Source organism: Sinohyriopsis cumingii, chromosome 5 (assembly GCF_028554795.1).
Source record: "Sinohyriopsis cumingii isolate HCF-2022 chromosome 5, ASM2855479v2, whole genome shotgun sequence".
NCBI lineage: Eukaryota > Metazoa > Mollusca > Bivalvia > Unionida > Unionidae > Sinohyriopsis > Sinohyriopsis cumingii.
Window position 1 is genome coordinate 120,823,247 of NC_142965.1, and position 9,536 is coordinate 120,832,782.

A 9,536-nucleotide genomic window follows, 5' to 3' on the forward strand; every position below is an offset into this window, starting at 1 on the left:
CGAGTCTTTTAGCAAGTTCTTTCGTACCCCAGTAGAACTGAATCAAGGACTGAATTTGATGTTCGTGTATTCCGATGTGGTGGAGTACAACGTGGTGGGACACACCTCTGCACCGTTACTGCGTGTCATTCCTTTCAAAGTGGATTCTGCCGCGAACGCTGACGAGGAAGGTGGAAACACTTATCACGTCCACCGCGAATTTGTCCATCCTCACTATTTGTCGGTCAGCAAGTCGTATTTGGATACGGTCAACATTACTATAAAAGGAGATTTGGGACAAAATATTCCATTCACCAAAGGAAAAGTCACGGTGAAACTCCATTTTCGAAAACGGTTCTCTCACGACTCGTAAGTCATGTATCCAGTGTACCGAGGGGTTGCTCGACAGCGAGGACACGGTTTAGGAGATATGCTGAAATCGGCCTTTCGTTCGGTGGCCCCGGTGTTGAAACCGATGGTGACACGCGGATTGCACGCCTTGAAAGATGCGGCACTGACGCAAGGCAAAGAAATTTCTCCAAAATGTCATCATCGACAAACAAAACCCTAAAGAAGCCTTCATGAGGGCAGGCAAAAATGTCTTGCTGCAAACGGGCAAAGACATTTTAGGCCGACGAGACACACCTATAAATGCCCTGCACGCTACCGAGTCAGGCATTCAGCAAGGACAAGGCAGAAAGAGACGACGAAGAAAACACCCTTTCACCAGACTTCAAGCTAGAAAGGCCAAGAAAAGAAGAACCGTTCGAGACTTAGACGTTTTCGATTATTGAGAAAGAGACAAAAAATGATGCACCGAGAGTCTTGCGCTTGTTCCAAGACGGAACTGGATCTGTTTGCCATGCCCCCCACCATGATGACGATGCAAGAATCCCAATGGGTGGAATTTCACCCCGTCTCCTCATTGACAGCCTCAGCTCCCATCGAGTTTGAAATCAAAGGACAGCCCGAAGATTACATCGATCTGAATAGCAGTTACTTGTACTTGAAAGTCAAAGTTATCGATGAGGATAATTCGCCCCTAGATGGCGATGAGGTAATAGCTCCCGTCAACAATTTCATGCATTCCTTGTTTAGCGGAGTGGACTTGTACTTGAACAACAAACTGGTCAGCAGCAGCATGAATACTTACCTTATCGAGCGTACCTGGAAAATCTCTTGACGTACGGAATAGACGCCAAGAACACTCATCTCAATGCCTGTGTGCTATGGGAAGCTGACGATGCAGGCCAGTTTGAAGAATTCGAAACTAATCCAAAGAGTACAAACAATGCGGGATTTGTAGAACGAAGAGACAGAATCAAAGATGGACAGAGTTTAAAACTAATGGATCGTTTGCATTTGGACATGTGGTTGCAAGAGAAATATTTGCTGAACGGGGTGAATGTCCGCCTGAGACTGAATCGTAGCAGTGCCGCTTTCCATTTGATAGGTAGTACCGCTTGCAAAACTGTCATCGAGGAAGCCAGGCTCTACGTACGACGCGTGGAAGTGTTACCTAAAGTGGGTAACGACATCAGTCAGACGTTGAGCAGAACGACCGCCAAGTATCCCATACGACGCGTGGAAGTGAAAACGTTCACCATTCCCAAGGGACAGCGATCCATGATCGAAGATCATCTGTTCCAAGGACAGCTACCCAAACGTTTAATCATTGGTATCGTCGAGAATGAAGCCTTCAACGGAGCTATCGCTAAAAATCCTTTCAACTTTCATCACTTTGGCGTGTCCAAGATCGAAGTCAGTCGCGATGGCAAAACCTTGTGTACCCGACCTTTCGAACCTGACTTTGAGAAGAAGAATTACTTGAGATCGTACTTGTCCCTGTACGAAGCCACGGGCCAGTTAGGAACCAACACCAGTCACGGCATTACGTACGAAGATTACGCAGGAGGCTACGCTTTGTGGGCTTCGATTTCACTCCAGACCAAGGCAGCGACGAGGGACATTTCCACCCTATAAAATCTGGCCAGATTCGTGTGGAACTTCAGTTTGCAAAAGAACTACCAGCAACAGTGAACGTCATCCTGTATGCAGAATTCGATAATACCATAGAAATCAACAGTTTGAGAGAAGTCATTCTAGATTACTAGAAGCCATGGAAGACTGTTATCCCTCTTTACCTAGTGGAGAAACTTTAGACATGGAATGTGAGGAGACCGTGAAAAAAGAAGAAGTGATCATGATGAAGTCGAGATGGCCAGAACAAGAAGCCCATTTAGTCTCCTGTTTTGCCAAACACTTGGTCGACAAAATGACGGAATTGATCAAGAAAAATTGCTATGGATGTCAAAACGATCATCCCAGTCAAATTCAACACGACAAATGCCTGATGTTGAGTCAAGAAGAAAAATTGGACGAGTATCTGGACGAAGCTTGGAGTCTCATCTCGGACAAAGACGTGTTACACCAATGGTATAAAGACTTGCGTGAACATTCCTGTCCACCATTAACCACTCAAGAGATCCATCGTATCGAAGCTCTCCTGAATCAGAGTGAGGAGACGAAACGAAGAAACGGTTATTTGTCAGACATTTTCAAGCAAAAAGTCAGAATCGAATTGACGACTTATTATTACCTGTGAAGAAGAAAACAACACAAATGGATACCTGGGAACTTTATTACCTTTTGAACCACAGTTCGTATACGGCTTCTTGGAATCCTGTCGTCTGTGCTAAAGATGAACTCCCTCATCGCAAACCTAAAGACCATCTAGCTTACGTGATCAACACGGACGACAGTCATCTCCCAGGAACCCACTGGGTAGCCGTCTACTTTCCTCAAGAAGGATGTGTGGAATATTTCGATTCGTACGGATTGCCCCCTTTGGAAGACGATATCATCGACTTTATGAGAAGAAATGCTCAGACCACCCGATTCAATAATGTGAAATTACAAGGCACAGATTCCTTGGTGTGTGGACAGTACTGTGTGTATTTTCTGCATCATCGCAGCCTGGGCTATTCCTTAGAACATTTAGTGACTCATTTTGATCCTCGTTCTTCTACTAGAAACGATGTGAAAGTAGATAGATGGTTTTGTGACCATTATGCTTATCTTTTGTCTCAAGCTAGGAAACGTAGTGTCCATCAATGGCCTAATGACTTCCAACAGTGGAAATCACAATTTCATTCACAACGTTGTCAGCCCTGTTTAAAGTAGACTGTAAATTGAAAAAATGTTTGTAATTTGAAACAATTGCTTGATGTTATATTGTTGGATTATTGTTAAAAATGTTAGAGTTGTTGTTTAGTGTTAAGTGATTTTTGAATAAAAAATGTTGTGTTTTGAAAAAAATGCCTTTGTCTTTTGTTTAGCTATAAGAATGTTGGATTGATGCTCTTTAATTTCTTACTATCCCTCTCATGACACTCATTGAACGTTGCGACTCGAAAACCGTGTGGGGGATGTTTTCCTTCACGTCCGCGCTTTGACTTTAAGAACCGGGTTGATTCCAGTCTAACCATCCATTGTCGACTCATCCTCCTACGAAGATGTGCTCCAAACTAGCTAAGCTAAACGAAGCCTACGTGAATTTGCATAGGGTCAGACACAGTCTGATACCGAAGCCAGAAGAAATAGAGAATGTGAGAATGTTAAAAGTCACTGAAGACCTGATAGAAGAGCTCTTCAGAGAAGAAGTGAACAGGAAGAAAGAAGAATGGACAGAGAAGTACAGACTTCAGATACAGCAGCAACAGCAGCAACAACAGCAGCAGCAGCAGCAGCAACCTGAAGCTGACAGAGGCTTTGTCGATTGTCGTATCGACACCAAAGAGTTCTTCTTCTCTTTCCGAAGAAGCAGACCTATCGCCAGAAAGTCTATCCTCAGAGGACATCGCATTCTTAGAAACTAAAAAATGATTGCCATAGCAAACAAAAAAAACAGCCCTTTTCAGGGCTACCCAATACTCTAGAAAAGAAATAACGATAAATTTGCCAATGTGTGTAGGTAGAGTAGTGTGAATATAAACACTAACTCTTTATTAATAGTGGAAGTGTATGTGTTTGTGCGTTTGTGTTAGTAAGTGGTTAAGTAAGTTGGTATGGATAGTAGATTAAAATGATGTTTGTTTTTTTGGCTGTTAGAGGTGTATATTTGGGGTTAGATTGGATTGCTTTGCGTATGTGGATAGTCTATTGAAGTGATTTATAAAAAATTTTAAAATAGTGATGGGTAGCATAAAAAAGTGAGTGAGTGTTTCTTTTAGGTCCGCGCGTTGTTTTTTTCGTCATGATCTAGGTAAGATCAATTTTATGTTTTTTAGGGGGATGTTTTCCTTCACGTCCGCGCTTTCACTATAAATTGAAACTCGTTCGGCAGTCTAGCTACCCTTGTTGATTGATCAACACAAGAATGAATAGCAGAATAAGCAAACTTCTTGAACTCCAGATACATCTGGAATATGTCAGGCGCCTGTTAAATGAACTGGCCGCGAAGGCTATAGTAGAAGAGGAAAGAATAAAGAAGGAAGAGGAGGAGAGAAGACAGAGGGAAGAGGAGGAAAATAAAATAGGAGAGAGGATGTCGTACAATATTCCCGAGACAGAGGATTGGGGTGCTGAAGCGAATCATCCTCCCTCTGCGCTCCCCAGAAGAAAGGTGAAAGGAGACTGGGGAAGAAGATGCGTGTGTGGCGCCAGGCCAGGAAGGTGCCATCATTAGATAGGTGCATCTGGAGTTAAAAAAAAACAGCCCTTTTAAGGGCTACCCAATACTCAAGAAAAGAAATAACTATCAATTTGCCAATGTGTGTAGGTAGAGTAGTGTGAATATAAACACTAACTCTTTTTAAAAAATGTGAGGGTATGTGTTTGTGTGTTAGTGTTTGTAAGAGCTCAGGTATGTTTGTGTGAATAGTAGATTATGGGTTTCTTAGCGTATGTGGAGAGTATAGTTTGGGTTTTATTATATGAAATGAGAAAGTAGGGGGATGTTTTCCTTCACGTCCGCGCGTTGCTTGGTCATGATCTAGGTAAGATCAATTTTATGTTTATAGGGAATGTTTTCCATCACGTCCGCGCTTTCAGTATAAAACTAACAGTGTTGGCCATTGGAGCCCATTCTACGGAATAAGCAAACAAGAAGATGCTAGCAGCTTCAGCTTTATACAACGATCTTATGGGAAGTTGGTATTGGATGGTGGATGGATTGAGTGTAGCAGAAAGGGTTGAACAGGAATGGAGGTATGCAGTGACAAAAGACTTCGTCTCAAGACAAGTAACCAGCCTCCACTTATCCGTAAATATTGTAAAAGAAATGATAGAGGATGAGGAGAAGAGAATCAGAGGTTTAATTAACCCACCGTATGTGAAAGTGGGTAAGTTAAAAGAAGCGATAGTTCATGTGACGAGTGCAAGGTGCTTTCTAGAAGACATTGTAGAATGGACAGATTGGTGTTTCGCGAAGTGGGGGTTAGAAAAACTTAAGAAAGCGGAAGAAGTAATGAGGAATGTGCTGACCGAAGAGGTCAAGAAGATCAAAGAAAAGTGGTCAAAGGAAAGAAAAGAAGAAGAAAATAGAAAAAAAGGAAGAACTAGAAAAACTAAACGCAAACTGGATGAAAATCCAAGAGAAGTTCCGGGCCATGGGCCACCCGGACTGGATGCCGGAAACAGAAAAGAAGAAGAAAGGAATGATGGACAAAATAAGAGGATGGTGGAAGAAGTTAAGAAGTTAAAAGAAGAAGAAGAAGAAGAAAAACCCAAAGGCCCTTTTCAGGGCCACCCATATTTCTCGAAAAGAGAATGACTTTTCAATTGCCTACCCCTTTTTTTTTAAAAATTTTTTGAAAAAAAAAAAAAAATCCCATGTTCAAATCCCCTTGTCCCTAAACAAGCCCAAACTCTATTCCCCATGTTAAATTCCCCTTGTACGTAAAGTGGCCCACGATTTATTCCCATGTTAATTCCCCTTGTACGTAGATTTGCCCACGATTTTTCGCCATGTTAAGTTTCCATTGTACGTAGATTTGCCCAGGGGGGTCTGTAATGCTAATTCCCATTGTACGTAGGGTGCCCCCATTCACTACTGGCGTACGATTTAAACTAAGGCCGTTCAGGGACCCCTTCGTACGTAGTAATACGGTGAATAATTAAGAACCGATTTTGTCAGTGGTGTAATACAGTGGATAATTAAGAAATTGATTTTGTCAGTGGTGTAATACAGTGAATAATTAAGAATTGGATTGGCGAATGGTGTAATACAGTGGATAATTAAGGAATTGATTTTCTCAGTGACGATGGGACTTTTTTCTTTTAAACTGTAGCAGCTGGAACGATTTTATACTTGTCCATTTTATTTATCCCTCTGCTTTTCACTAGCATTCAAATATTTTTACGTGGCAAAATCAGTGTCTTTACAATGCATGTCATCAAAATATCTTTCTATAATGTTACATTTTATATGGTACCGCATATACCGAGCCTAAGCTGTAGCACATTGGGCACTAAACCAGCAAGGAAAAATGGATATGCATGAATCAACATGGGAGTGAAGCCAGAAAGAGGTCTAATATGGTTAATCATCATGTCAATCAAAGATCGACATACACAAGGAGTTACTATGCGTGTTCCTCCGTTTGCATGTTCTGTTAATCCATTTAATAAGAATGAACTTGCACCAAATGTCGACTTTGTAATGCATTAATAAACATTGCAAAATCTAAACTTTCAAACTTTTTAAGCCTTACTGGTATCAGATTTAGATAATTATGCCTCTCACTCCTCATAAGTTCCTGAAAACATACAATCGTTCGCGCACAGTGACAGAACTTGGTTTTGACGAAAGATCTGGCACTTACAAGAAACAACAGTTAGTGTTATTTTTTTAAACATATTTTTAGTAATGACCTAGCAATATTCTGTGAAGTGGGAATAGTTCGTCCGTCACGAATTCTCTTTCCGTACTTTAGCTTTGAAGGGTTTTGTGTATGTTAAGCCACTAAATAAGTGCCCTGCTTCTTACGATTTACGACACAATTTGAGGACATTATCACTACTCCTACCAGCTTGTCAGATACGCATGTATGTTAAAACAGCAACAAAACAGTTCCAAATACTTAGACGTTTTACATCGTTTGCTGTGATGACTTGATAAGGTCCATCTAATACCGGTCTGTTACGATTATGTGGTCTTAAACTAAGTAGCAGAATGAAAGCGAAACAAAAAAGTTGAGTAAAATTCAACAAACAATTTAATTCCCTAGAATACAAAGTGAAAATTTAAGAGTAACTTACAGTATTGTGAATTCAATTCCAAATAATCATCAATGTAAAATCAGAGGCCCAAAAGAATAGAATGTTCGGAACGAATTACAAAAGTCTTGAACGTGCTGATATAACAATAATATTGAATGTAATGATATATCATTAGCCATGAAGCATCACAGTGATATAATCCAGAATGTCTTTGAGTTCCCAGTACCCCCAAAGTACTGTTTTAGTCCAAAAAGTCCATGAGCGCTTTGTAATTTCAACGAATAAAATAAACAATTTCTCTCAAATTATAACTCAACAGAACAGTAAATTATTCCATAGACTGAACTTAAAACGGCACGAATAATTGTTTAAAAAATCCTTTATTATACATCCTCAGGTGACCTTTGTCGCAATAGCGTTTTCTGTAAAAACTAATGTAAAATTGAAAATTATTGTTAACAAGTACCCTTTTTAGAAAATACCAAACTCGTAAACAAGGTTAGGCCAGGAGCTCAAATTTTTAGTAACTATCTTTAAAAGAATGACAAGTCATGTAGGTCAGAACTGTACCCTTAATCACCAACAATGGTCAATCACACCATATAAATTAAATATACATAACATGATTGTAATTTAAACTTAGTAAAACTCTTCATAAAGGGTATTAATATGAGCTTTTGCAAAACATAAAATCTCAGTCTCATTGGAGCACTTCGTTGTCAAGACCTCACGTTCGGCGGTTGGTAATTTTTGCACGTTGTCAAGCTCTTCAGTTTCGGAGGTAAGTAAATAATGCATGTAGTCTGCAATCCCATAAAGCCTAAAATGAAGCAATCGGTTTTTAAAAAAATACAGGGACTTTTTATTTTGGGGGTTAAAGCCATGCAAGGTTTGGGACTTATTGAGCTATAGCTAATAGTTGGCCCGTGTATCATGACTGTTTTTGACGGACTTAATCGGTTCAAACTGGTTTTTCGTAAGATCCTGGTAAATTTCGTACTTTACTCTTTTGTACCAGATTTTGTTATGGCCGATGTTTTATATCTTTGCATCGTGAATATGGTTTTCGCTCAAGAAATTGTGAAGGACTTTTTGGAATGAAACCAAATTTGGAATGGAGCTTTTGGACAGGAAGATATATGTCATGGTTGGTTTCCCTCTAATTTTGTAAAAATTTCATAGATTTTTTAGCTCCTGTTATTTCTACAAGTCCTCCTCTCCCAACACACACACACACACACACACACACACACACACACACCTCGGTCCTTGGATAATTCTTTGACAAAAACTTCGTTAGCTGATTTAGAATAAATTGTAAAGGCAAGTATGCAAGTACCCATTTATTGATCAAATTGTCAGACTTGTTACCAGAACATTGCTCCACCTCACCAGGGCCGGCGCCAGACTATCTGGCGCCCTAGGCAAGGTTAGATTCTGGCGCCCCCCCCCCCCCGGAAATAAATATAAATTTCAAAATTTATAAACAATAAATTTTGTTTAAAATTTTTTCAACATTTGAGCACAGACCAAAAAAAAAAAAATTACCCCTCTGTGCTCACATGTCCGGACACCTCAAAAAAAAGCACTAACTGAAACTTTTTTATTTACAAAATTAAGTCAGCCCCTTAATTTGTTCTGCTTTTCGTTTGCGGTACTGGGCTCTAGAGGGTTTTTTCTTTCTTTTCCGCCATGGCACGCTGGAATATATATATATATATATATATATATATATATATATATATATATATATATATATATATATATATATATATATATATATATATATATATATATATATATATATATATGTGTGTGTGTGTGTGTGTGTGTGTGTGTGTGTGTGTGTGTTACGGCCAATCTGTCAAATTGCCCAGTTCATGAAATTGGCAAATTTGTCTGACCAATTCTTTCCTTGTTTATGCCATTAAAATAAGGAGTTATCCCCCCCCCCTTTGGTTTCCGCAGCAAACTGAAGGTTTCATATACGCGTGAGTCCACGGAAAAACTGGTGGCCTATAAAAACACGCGAACGCAATTACGTCCTGAAAGTTTCGTATCCGCGCGATTTTCACTCACTCATTTTGCTTGTTCCCGTCAGCCTGGTGTTTCGGTCAGACTGAATCTACCCGATTATTTGTCCCTGTATGAAATAAACCAGGATAAAAAACGACCCTCGATAAAACTGAAATTTATTTATTTATTTTTAAAAACTGTTGCTGATTTGGAGAAACGCGCCCCCTGAAATCAGCGCCCTAGGCGGCTGCCTAGTTTGCCTATATGGTAGCGCCGGCCCTGCACCTCACACACACACACACACACATACACACACACAC